At 39.0% G+C, this 13,344-nt stretch overlaps 1 long non-coding RNA gene across 1 annotated transcript; it reads left to right on the forward strand.

The window, feature by feature from the left end:
* The first annotated feature begins 568 nt into the window (after positions 1 to 568).
* LOC126046137 (uncharacterized) lies at positions 569 to 12,966 on the forward strand. The gene is made up of 3 exons (XR_007508233.1): positions 569 to 1,000; positions 3,114 to 3,342; positions 11,153 to 12,966. It is a non-coding gene; the product is annotated as an uncharacterized LOC126046137 (long non-coding RNA).
* The last annotated feature ends 378 nt before the right edge of the window (positions 12,967 to 13,344 follow it).

A 13,344-nucleotide genomic window follows, 5' to 3' on the forward strand; every position in this document is an offset into this window, starting at 1 on the left:
TGGATGCTTTTCCACTTCTGTGTCAATGTAAAATAGCCAGATGTAGATCATTTCATACTGAGATGGCCTATTTGTCCAGAAGCAAGGCAATTAATATTTTCAATCCCATTATTGCCATCTGACCAAGAAGTACTACAACGTCATCTGGGGAGTTCACATGCTGTCATGCTTGGCACATTTCTTTTTCTGTCCTAAGCAGTGGGTATTTGTAATTAAAATTTTTACTTAAATGAAACTTTACAGCTATTCTTGGTAGAGGAGCCTGAAGAGGGCATGCGCCTTTGTACATCTTTAATTGCATCTTTGATTACTTTGGAGTTTCTCCAAAAAATGTAAAGTAACTGTGACAGTCATGGCCAAAGAGAGTCTTGAATGAGTCTGCAGCTTTCAGTTTGGGGGAAACAGAGTTTTTCAAAGATACAAAACCAGTGTGTGTGCTGGAAAAGAAACAGAGAATAGATTAGAGTGGAAAGAAGTAGGTGTTTTTAAAGTAGTAAGTACATTGTCTTGTTACTTTTTGAAGGGAAAAGTGTGCAGAATAAAAATCTTCATGCTTCAGTGGAAGAAAAAACCATGTTAACTATGCAAGATTTGGAAGAAATTTCTCATATGGTCAGTTCTGTTCTCAAGCCTTCTGATGAAGCATCAAGTAACATCCTGTGCCAGAAACAAGATGCCATACTGGGTCACTGTTGATTTGATACAGGAAGCAAACTCCATGTTCAGAAATCTTTCCCCAACAAAGAATGAATATTTGGGTGAATAAAAATTTCTAAATGTGCTTCTGAATATCTCTTCAGCTTCTAGATGTTTATTCTGAATCTTACCAGCATGCTTTGGACCCAGAGAAAAGATTTGCTTTGCCCAACCAATAACTGACATCATGCATAAACGTCCATGGTTTGATCTCAACCTTGAATATTTTGTCAACACCTACAAAGATGAACGCATCTGTTTGCAACTTCACCTCCAAGTGCTGAGGGACATAGTAAACCAACAAGTAGCTTGAATTTACAGTATATCCATCTTGGGGAAGTAGGAGATGAAATCCAGAATGGGAAGCTTTGATTATAGCCTGCATGTGTTTCATGTGTTTACAGTGTTAAGATAGGTCAATACTAATTTAACAATGAAGTCTGTGGCTGCTTTGTAAATTGAAAGCATGAAGCTCAAGAGCAGAAAGCTATAATTTCATCAATATCAGAAAGAAAATGTTGGAAAGATTGCAGAGCTTCATATGTCATGTTAAAGCCACATCTGCTACTGTTTGAGACAATTAGAAATAACAGTTGAGAGGCATGGAAGGTAAATAAAATTATAATCTACATTTGTTCTGTAATGCAGTGGATAAGGAACTAGCCCTGTTTATAGTAAGAGAAAAGAGAATTAAAAAAGAATATAAACAAAGGTTGCACTTTAAAGTGCACTTTGAAAAGCAGTATATTTCAGACAGCTGTGAATTCCTGTGTTAATAATTAAATCACAGCATTTGAAATACTCACATTTTTCTTCTGGTTTAAAAATCTGCCTCAGCTTTACTCTGTATCCTGCCACAAGATATTTCCTTTCTCTGAGCTTTGATTTCAGAGGCTGCAAGCTGGGAATTTTAATTAGCTAACATTTGTAACTTGGCTTTTAGTCCACAAACAGAAGTTTGGGGTTTGGTACAGGAGGCTACTGTTGTGCTGCTGTTGCCACTAATGCTCCATATTGCTAGCAATAAAAATGGAGCCTTGTCAGTATTGGAGCTTAAATTTTGTTCTGAAGGAATATGAAAGATTCAAAATAATTTTATCAGGAATAATTCATCTAGAGTGGGTACATATATAACTGACTTTATACATATATATAAAAACAGAAAATTTTGCAGCTTATTTTTAAATAAAGAATAGTTGGTTTTGCCTTGATTTCTAGCTATGTGTGAATTTTATTGGCAAATGTCACTTGTTTTTATTGCTATGTTTTAGATAGATGCCCACCGGGATTATGTCCACAAGATTTGGCGGGAAGGTCAAAGAGGTGGCATAGGTGAATTTGGACTTCCTTATAATGTAATTACTAAGCAGCTTATCTCTCTTAATACTAGCCAGTGAGTGATTATACAGTTTTATTTCTCTGGAGAGTACCTCTTTCTGTTCCGGTTTCTGTAATTGATTGTAAAAATTTGGGATCCAGCACCTGAAAATAACACTATTTGAAAAAATGACAGTCTTAAGGTAAATCAAGCAATAGATGAGTGTCTCATGTTATTTAGTCTCATGCTATTTAGATAGCCAGAAAAAGATTCAAAGAAGAAAGTCGTTCCTCCCCCCTCACATTTACGCTGTCCTTTCATGACAATGGATTTGATAATTGCATCTTGCAGTGCACCAGGACACTAATATTCCCAGGGGTAGACTATTAAACAGTAGTGATGAAAGTGGGTGCTGTGGTTAGACTACTCACTTCAGACTTGCTGCATCAGTATCCTGACCTGGCTTCATAACTTTCGCTGCCCTTTGGCCACAGTCTATTGCTCTTTCCAGCACAACTGTCCAGCTGGATATGCGTGTACTCTGTTTTCACATGTGGAATCCACATCTTACCTGCAGTACAGACCTGCCACACGTTCCCCATCCTGCAGCTGTGCAGTGCTGTGGGTTATGTGAACGGTTTACATAGCAGCTAATTAAACACCCAGAAGCGAACAGCCCCTTGCCTCTGGTCCCTTCTGGTTTCCTGCCTCTGTCTCCAGCTCCTTGGCCCTATTCCTCCCCTGACACACATTTTGATTTTGTGTTGATTATCTGAGGGCTTATTTTCAAGTGCAGTTTTAACGGGCAGGCATAATAGACGTGAAAATGCAGTTAATACAACTGTCAGCTAATGAAAGAGAATTTTAAACATTTTCTGCTTTCATTAGCAAATGAGACTACTTAGATGTGTTCCAACATAATTACGTTTATTAAGGCTTCAGTTCTATTTTTAGATTTGATGATTGATTTCTGATATGCACTAACGCCATTGCAATTTATTTTTGCAAATTAAGCAATTGCAAGTTTTCTTTATATATACAATTTATAAAAGAATATTTGAGAGCTATTTATTCTTTCTTTGGTTTTCTTGTTTTCAAGTCCTACTTTGAAGAACATTTATTTGCTGGAGTTTCACCCTTCTCTTGGTCTGGTGTGCTTGATCCCCAAAGCTCTTGAGTATATCTACCAGGAATTCTACAGCATCTTCAGACCAAAACCAGCCAGTAAAGCAAGTAATCTAGAAAAACAAGTGCTTCAGCTAGTAGTTGATGAGTGGCTAACTATGGAAAAACCAGAAACTTTTTACGGTTCTCATATTCAAATAGATGTAAGTTGTAAGTTCCTTTTTTTTTTTTTTTTTGTTAGTAATAACTCTTTAAAGCAGAATGCCCAAGTGTGTGATCTTGCTAGTTCATTTACACTTGCTGGTTAAAGTTCTAGTTATGTGATTCTGAATTCAATTATTTGCTTATGATTGGTGAACATCCGTTCCATCCACCTTTAAAACAAGATTTTTTTTCTGTAAATTAACACAGGAAGGTAGAACTCTTGATCTCATGCCAGTATAAAGTAGGAACAATCAGCTTAATGAGAAGGAAAATAGACACACTTAAACTGACATGAGATCACGGTAAGTCTCCAGGTTTTGTGTTTGTATGTGTGTACAGTCTGGAAAAAAAAAAAAAAAGACTGGACATTAAAGCAAATTTGTTATAGGTGGACCCAGTTATTACTGTAATGTCCACCATTTCCTCATGTAGAACTCTGATTTTGGTTGGTTATAATTTTGATAAATGCTAATTATTGTGAATGAAATTATCAATGCTGGAGATCTCTATGAGGTTGATTATTTTTAATTAGCTTAGTTGTTGCTGGGAGCAAGACATGGAAGATAATTTATTTTATCTGTTTTCTCTGCAAGAATGTAATACAGCTACACTTTGGAGCATACGTTTCAAGTCTGGGAAGACTCATTAGGTAGTGATATGCTATGCTTTCATTCCTGCCAAGTTTGGCCAGGATAAACTAAAATAAAACACGCTATTGCCACATGTTCAGTAGGGCGACATTATCTGGAGTTCCTGTGTGCCACGGTATACCTATAACCTGAGGCAAAGCAAGACTTTCCACTGTCCCTGCAATAATCGCTCTGGTCTAAGTGACCCATGTTCGATTTGGGTCTGAGCACTGAAAGTGAGTCCGAGGGGCTGTCAGCCTCCACTGTCACTCGCCTCGCCTTGACCGGAGGCAGCAGAGGCAGCTGGCGGAGCAGATCCCCGAGGAGACGCGGCAGCTCTGCTGTTGGAGCAGGAGATGGGCAGGAGCATGGAGAAAATACAGCTGGCTTGGTGAGTGGGATGGCAGCCAGGAAATGGGAATGAAGATTGAGGTAGATGAAATGCTGGGAGGCATTAGAACTAAGATCCAGTGGGTTCCTTCCTTTCGGAAGGAAAATATATGAGGAAAAAAGTGCACAGTAAATTGGGGCTGGGGCAAGGAGGCACCTCGGGGGGGTGGTGGTGGGTTGAGAATGGTTTGGTAGAGATTGGCTCAAGCTGCCCAAAACCAGTGCTAGCCGGACTTTGCTAATCAAGGGAGTGGGGATGAAAATGGGAAGTTTGAGGCTTGGAGACAGAACTGGTTAGATGAAGAGATTGTGAAGACAGTAATGGGTAAGAAAGTATAGTGGCAAACTAAAGGCAGAAGGGCACAGCCTCCTAGGATTCTCCCCTCCCTGGCCTAGAGCAAAACCCAGAAATTACTTATCCAGCATCTCTCTGCTGCCAGTAAAATCCACTGGCAGTGTCCCACTACTCTCTTGTCCACAGCAGATCACAAATGATTCTTTGCTTTTAAAATTTTAAATCCTAGAAGTCAGTGGCAGAGATCTGTGCATGGATCATAAAGTTACCACACTGCCGTTGCCAAGGGGGAAGGGAAGGATTTTGTTGTGTTTACTTCTTGCACATTCCTTTTCCTCTAACAGAAGCTGCAGATGACACAGCCACACGCAAGCAGACAATGTTTAGAAGACACTGAGGTTGTAAAAGTCTAGCATTTAAATTTTAGGAGATGTACTTTGCCAGAGCAGATTTAATTCGGTTTCCTTTCGCATAGACATGATGATGCAGTGTTTACATATTATTTTTCTTTATGACCTGGTGCGCTAAAATCAACATTTCTGTCCTTCCTGGACTGCTCCTTTTGTGACCCTGGCCCTCATTCTTTCATGTTTTTCCAACTCTTCACTAAGGATGGTTTTATAAGATCCAATTTTTATTTGCCATCTGACTTCCTAAACATCTCACAACTTCATAATAAACAAATTACCCAGGGGTGAGGTACAGACGCTGCCAGCCTGGGAACAGGTGGTTTTCCTATGTAGAAATATCAGAGAGGCCATATAAAAAGAAAAGTGAATTCTGGAATTAAAAGACTATATGATCCCTGGGAAGCTGTGAGATCTTTCTCTCTCACCCCAAGCCAGGAGCAGCTGGATCATACTTGGGTAGATAAGTAGCTGTCCTGTTCTTAAACACATCATGTGACAGACTTTTCCAAGCAGTTTTTTGTAGTGCTTTACCAGCTTCACCGTTACCAAGTTCTCCTTAAAGTCTCGCACAGATGTGCCTTGTTACAGTCTAAGCTTATTACCTCTTCTCTTGTCCTCGTTGGAAATAGGGAAGATGCTATTCTCCTTTTAGCAGCTCTGTGAAGAAGCACATAAAGATGGGTTGTCCTGTCCCACCCATCCAGAGTCACAGAATTAGAAAAGCACATTGTAACGTACTGGGTAAGACAGACAAAATCAAGTTGCACAGCTTCTGACACTTAACTTCGTAGTGTTGTCTTTTCAAACCTTTTTTTTTTTTTTTTCAGTGTAGCTGTGAAAGTGTAGCGAGTGGCAAGGTGTTAAAATCTAGACTTTTATTACTAATAACTGCATGGCTGGGTTCAGATTTCCTCGTGATCTGTGATTCATTGGTCATAGGCAGCAAAGTGTGAAGCCACTCGGCTATAGCAGTGGCCACATCTATCCCATCTGACACGAGCAGGGTGGCACAGTTGTATGGGCTATGACAGCTAGCGACAAGGAGCACCTTTTCCTGCACACAGAGCCAGGAGCTGTTCCCGTCACCACTTCCACAGCACAACAGCCAATGGACCATTATCTTCTTCCCAGCTCTCCACATTACCAAGCTGCAGCTTTTGATAATCTTTCTTTCCTGGGTTTTCTGCTCTTTTGGAGGCTTCCATCATCCCAGTAGAACAGGGGTCCAACTCTGCTGAGTTATCTGACCATGTGAATTTGCTGTCCCCATTTTCAGATCATCATACATATAGTGGCACATGTGCTAGCATCTGCACACTCTTTAGAGGAGGAATGGCCTCAGCTAGTAATAAGTGAATCAAGTTACAGAGCCGCTGCTTTAGAGAGGTATATACACCTGAAAGCGTTCTGAATTTTGATTATAATAAAAAAGGCAAATATCTTGTGTTAGATATAAAAAATAAATAAAATAAGATTTGTTAAGTCATTTGAGTAAACCCAGGTTTATAGATTCAGTGTCTTTACTTTTGGAGCAAGTGGCAAAACACCAGTGTATTTTTAGGGGTCAGGATAGGTCAGGGTAGGCACAATTCTCACCTTGCATGGGTTGCGACCCCATGCAACTCCAGTCATGATTTACTCCAGAAAAAGAAAAAGGAGAATGGTCCCCTAAAGTATTTAAAGACCTTTGTCGTCTGTATGTAAACGATTTCTCTGTTTCCTTCTCCCCCCCACCTTTCTTTGCAGTTATTTGCTGAGGTACTGATCAAAGACCCTGTGCTGGTGCAAGAGATTGCTTTGTCTCTATTAGAGATGGGAGCAGATGAAGAAAAAAATACAGGCGGAGAAAAACAGCTCTTTATCCTGGATTCCTTCTCCATGCTCCTGGAGCTTGCCACGCTCCACCATCAGCTAATAGAGGTGGTGACAGAGAGCGTGCAGTTAGCCAGGTTAGTGGGTCAGTAGTGCTGTTTTAGCAGCACTGGCAAGGTGACCTCAGAGAGGTGTGGTTTGTAGTGAAAAAGCAACTTCTTTTAAAGAGGCGACCTACTATGGTTGGAAAAAAACAGAGAGAGATGAAGAGTGCCTGCATCTGTGTTGTGGGAGATATGTTTGCTTGTTATACGGAGATGGAGTCTACCTGGGGTTTGCAGACGTTCATTAGTTTCAAAAGGCGAGGCCACGCTGCTCCTCAAAGGTTAACAGGAGAGGCCCTTACCCAGTAAAAATACTGAAATTTTGTCAAAAGGAGGAGCAGGAGGAATTCACTGATTGAATGAACACAAAGATACCTCCTTCTGCAGAGTTTTACACAGATGATTATTTTAACTGCCTTCTTATGAAGAGTAGTGCAATATAAGAAAAGGCACACAAGAAGTACAAGCTTTGTTCACCACCAGAGGTAGAAAAGCGTAAAAATTATTCTGGCTGTGCTGATCCTTACAATGATAATGAAATAACCTACAAAAGGGAAGTCTGTATCATGCATTTATGGAGCTATCAGCTGCAGGAGATGCCAATTTGTACAGGAAGACATAGAAATAAGGACTGAGCTAATGGGGACACTACAAAGAGTAGTGTTGAACTACTGGCTTGGAGGCAGGTTATTGGTGAAACTCCTATTGTTCAGCACTATATTACTTGGCATTTTTATTAATGATATCAGTAGAAAACATAAGAGGGTGTTATTAAATTCAGGACATTGTAATGCTGGCAGATAAAACTGATAGGGAAAATAAATGGAATATCTTACAGGAAGAACTCACGGTTCTAAGGACTGGAGTAGTAGAAAGCATGTAAGGATCAATAACACAAATCTTGAGGTTATGCATAGTAATAAGAAATTCTCCTGTGAACTTTGAGCTTATTAGTTGGAAGCAACAGAGGAGGAGAAAGAACTGGATGTATAGCTGGCCATGAGATGACTGTAAACTGCCAGCGTATCGCAACCATGGCAGGGGGAAAGCCTTTATATCTTACTGTGAATCAGGCAATGAGTTTTGTAATCAGTGGAGAGAGGGAGAATTGATGCCATGTATGTGATTCTGGTGAGGCCTCTCCTGGATTATTAAGTATAATTTGGAGATTTGTGTTCAGGCAAGATAAATTCAGATTGAAATGGGAGCAATGATCTAATAGCATGCTGAGGGGAAATAGAGAATGCATTTTACAAAAGCAAATGAAATATCTTGGCTTGTTTATCCTAGCAAAATGAAGGCTGAAAGAAGATAAGATTGTTCTCTATAAATACACCAGGAAGATAAGCACTGGGAATGGAGAAGAGGTATTTAAGCTAAAGGCCAATTTTGGCAGCAGAACAAATGGATTTAATCACTGTGAATAAATTTAAGCTGGAAATTAAAAGGGGATTTCTAAGAATCAGACAACAAACTTCTAGAAGCGAAAGAGCAAAGGGTAGAAAACTTAACAGTTTTAAAATGGGGCTTGATTCATTTATTAAAAGGATTACTGGGACATGATTGCTTGCTATAGCAAAGTTGATTGTGTAGGATAGATGACATTCCAGTCATGTTTTGTCTTTGTCTTAACCCTTTGTCTAGCTTTCTTCTTGAAAATTTAGAGCCCCTATCAAAAAGTCGGCAGGATTTATTTTCAGCAGCTGAAAACCTAGACATCTTTAAGATACTTAAGCCACAACCATTCAACTTAGTTTGGTGGAAAACCTAATTTTCTGTTACAACTCTTTTCCATTAAAATAAGAACTTCTTTAACAGCTATAATTTGATATCTGGAATTTTCTTGGGCAAACTAACAAACAGGTTAATTTACTTCAACCCAAGCAATTCCATGAAGCAAGGTCTTCTTTCTTGGTAATTTGTGTTTCTTGTTCAGATACTCAGCTTTCTAATAAAATACAAGTTCTAGTTAAACTTCTTCCACTGGTTGAGATAACTCTTTATGTTCCTTCACTCATACACATACATACATACACACACATACATTTTCTGGTAATTAATAAGGGGTAAGGTTATATTGCAACTTTTCACTTAGCTGAAAAATCAATATCCAATTGCCTTTTTCCATAAAACCTGTAGGAACTTATTATCTTGAAAGCCCTGTTTCTGTGTCAGATTACATTAATATTCACCAACCGATTTAGAAGTTATCCAGAGGAGACAGATGAGCAGACCGATCATCACATGGCTGCATTTCTTTCGGGAACAGGGCTAAGAGAACATACTCAGCTGAAGTGACATACTTACAAATCCCTGAAAAGTAGCAGTAAATTGTCATTTTCCAGGATGGGAAGTCAGTGGAAAGTTATGACAAAAAGTAAGACTTCATGATGCATATGTAAGGTCATTAAGCATAACATTCTCTTCATTTAATAGAAGATGGTTAAGTCAATCTAAATACCAGTAGAAATATATATAGTTTATTCAATGTGACATTTTAAGGGGCTATTTTTACATCTTCTTTTTTTGTGATTAAGTTCACAGTTCATTGTAATATGAACTGTTAGAGACTCAGATTCAGACTGAAACATCAGAAAGATTAGTAATCTTTTTTTCCTGCTATGCAAAGTGAAGTGTGTGCATCTACATTTGTGGATTCCTCTACCTTATACCATAGCTTCTATCAGAGTTTTGGGTCGGACCTGCCAGAATTACTCCCATTACTTGCCTGTCACTCCATTCCCAGAGTGGAAGGTCATTCACATCTAAAAGTACACATTTATGTTGTATGTACTGTTCCTTGCAGCCCTTGTTGCTTCTCTTTGTTTCTCAGTGTTCCTCAGTCCTCAGTTCCTCAGTATTAATCTTCTACCATCTGGTGAAAAGGGACATCCTTTGGTAGAATAGTAGAGCTAGACAGTGCAGCAGTCTGAATTTTGCTTCTCTGTTTTTGCTTGACACAGCCACCTTTTTAATCTCTTTTTTTCTGCTATTTTTTCCCTTTGCACACTATTAATAAGCTGATTTGTGTGCTGATGTCTGTTCTATACAGGCTATTCATATGTCTATCCTGGTCAACTAAGAGAGGAACATTTATAATAATTACACAGGTCTTTGTTTTAAGATCTTAGAGTTGATCTAAGAATGATTGAATATGATTATTGACTGATGCTTATGGTGTCTTTCATATATTATTTTGTCTCCTCCCCCTTTCTTTTCCTTGCTGTGGAGGCAGGGAATGTTACCTGATTTCAAAGGACAAAGAGCTACATCTTCTAGGTCCTGTTGGTGTCTTTATCACATTCTCATGACATAGCTTCTCTGTGACCTGATTTCTTGACTGGTAAAACACCTGCCTTACATGTAGAAGAAAGCAAGGAAGTATGTTATTCCTTTGTAGTCTGTATCAAAAAGTCATATTCTTTCTTTTTAACATCTTCTTATACTACATGGGAAGAGCCATCGCAGGCCAGATCAGTGTCTCTGTGGTCTTGCATCTGAAGGAGTGCAGGGATGGATCCATAGGGAGGGAATATAAAAAGCAGGACAGTGCCCAGCTTCTGATGCTTGATGCTTTAGAGATTTCCTGAGCTAGTGGTTGCATCTAGTCCATGTGTCTACTGTCTGCTGATGGACTGCCCTCATAATTTGTTATACTGGGGAGGTTGTACTGGGGTTTTGTCATACTGGGAGCTTCTAGAATGACTGTTTCTTAAGTTATGAAGTCACTGTTTTAATAGTAATAATGTGTACGAGTTCTGCTCGTCTATTGAAGCTTCCTCTCTGGCAGTCAGTCCACTTCCCAATTTCTAGTCTAAAATAATATTCTTCACGTCTCTGCCAAATGCAATCCTTTCTAAATAGGAATATTTAGCATATTTCTCTTGATTTTCCCTTAGGACCGTTGTAGACTCACAACTTATTGTCCTTTGTTTGTAGGTGCTGTCTGTGTCAGTCGAATGGGTGATACTAAGCAACCATCAGCTATCTCGATACAACACTTGTTTGCTTTGTATCCATCATACCATTTCAGATGCCAAGAAAAGTTTTAAGTAGAATGCAGATGTCTCATTGAAATTAACCTGATGGATGTAGGTTTCTAAATGTATATTGCTTACAGCAGGAAGAAAGTTAAGTTTTCAAATGCATCCATGTGTTTTTCTTTATAGGTTCTATAAGACTTTTGCAACGGAAGCAGGTTTTGGTGAGTTCCATTTGTACCTGAGGCCTGTGCTCTTCGAATCTGCATCTCACAGGGAGAAAGCAGAGCACCTCCCACCAATGTTCATTATATCTCTCCTGGAAGATGACAGCTGTGTTGACAGGTAGACTGAACTTTTTTTGTGTTTCACAGGGTGTAATCTCTTTAGTTCGGATGGGATCAAGCCTTTAGTCTGCTTATGCTCACATATAAGCCACAAAAACTTCAGAGTGTAAAATACATAGAATTATCCAGGCAGAAAATGTGACATGCTGCATGATTTATTTCCTTTTTGTATAGAGTCTGTGACTGAATAATACTAATTTGAAGCTGTTGAGCAGTGAAAGTGAGGAGACATCGAATTTGTGTGGAACATTGGCAATTTTGGAAGTAAAGTGCATTTTCTTTCAAAGTGAGGGATGCCTAATGGGGCTGGCCTGGAAGTGATTGCCCTAAGCCCCATAGGTAGCAAAATGGGACCTCAGAAACTGTTGTGAATAAACTCCTAATTCTGAGCATGGAGAAAGCTTATTCTCCTAGAATTATACTGCAACTTATGAAGTGATATCTTTGATCTTTGTTTTTCAACTCAGTGACCCAATCTCTGCATAAAGAGAAGGCTGTTTATTATTTTCCCTTTTCTTCTGGGGAAAGTGACTGGAACAAGCGGATTTTACAGTTGCTGTGATTTACTCTTTAAAGAGTTGGTGAATATGTGTGTATACACATACATAAATAACACCAGTTTCTGTGTGTGTTTGTATGTATTTTAGATCAATGTTTAGGAGAAAGAAAGGAAACAACTTGTGAATTCTCTTATTAGATTCAGGGAGGACATCCCATCAGTCGTTCACTATGGCTAATGTGGGCAGCAGGGCTCCCTTCTGACTTGTACGTATATCACCTGCAGTCCCATGCTGTTGTTTGCATCCTATTCACTTGCATACACCCGAGCCTGCTGTGAAAATTGGGCTGTTCCAAACAAGTTTAGCAATTGCAAGCAACCTGGAATGAAGCTTCAGCTGCTAATAGAATTGGGGCAGTGATGGACATCAGAGCCCAGAAGACAGTACAGCAGCACATAAAAATCACATTAGGAACCAATACTTGAAACATGATTAAACTGAACAAGCAGACTAAGCTCATCTAGGAGGAGCTAATGAGTCATTGTAATGTCAACTACAAAACATGATGGGATGTATTCTTTTGCTTACAAAACTACTTCTAAAAATTAAAGCAGCATCCTAAGATCACTAAATTGGGGACTAGAGTGGCCAATTCCATCTTCTCTTCTAAATTTAAAGGGGGAAAGAACTGAAAATATTTCTGAATATATCACTGTTCTCCTTTCATCCTCAGTTTGGCTTCTTTTCCTGTCATACTCCATGTTTATAGGTAATTTTGCTTTCATTGCAGATATATTCCATCTAGCTTAACATTGATCATCCAAGAAATCAACAGTCATCTTGAAAAATTTAGTTTCCATACAAGAGATGGTGTTATGCAGGTGAATGATTTAATTTGCAGAATAAGCAAAAAATATGTATTATGTTATTATTTATTTGCCAGAGTATGAAAGGGCCTCAGTCATGCATTTACTAGACACTCTAAACTTCTCTACAGTTTGTCTTTCTCTGAGTGATAATATGATTTAGTCTACTGTTTTATAATTAACTTCATAAAATTGTACTGAAAATTTGATTGTTAATTCGGCCTAATCCAGGGATTACTGGGATGAAACTCTTTTAAGTTAGCAGAGCTTTGTCTAAGGAGCTTTGTTAAATAAAGGAGGATGCCTGTGTGTGGCTGTATGCACACACATAGTAACAACATTTGGTGTAGAGAGTTCTGTAATGAAAGAAAACAACCTTAGTCTTCAATGCTATTTTGCATACTTATTCTTTTCCTTTTCATATGAGTGTATAAAAACAGTATCACAGACTGCCAGGCCATGGAGATTTATTCTTTCTAGCTCTCTGCAAAATCTGCTTCTTGCCATCAACTCAGTCATGACCTGTACTCTGCAGCAGGGTGGCATACAGTTAAAAATTTGCCAAGGAAAAACAAGTATGTTTTATTTGGTGTCTACTTCTTTCCCAGCCTGTTTGCACTTGGCTGCACTGTCTGGCACTGTCCTGCTCTGGAGTAGAGCTGAGAATA

This window comes from Accipiter gentilis, chromosome 15 (genome assembly GCF_929443795.1).
Source record: "Accipiter gentilis chromosome 15, bAccGen1.1, whole genome shotgun sequence".
NCBI lineage: Eukaryota > Metazoa > Chordata > Aves > Accipitriformes > Accipitridae > Astur > Astur gentilis.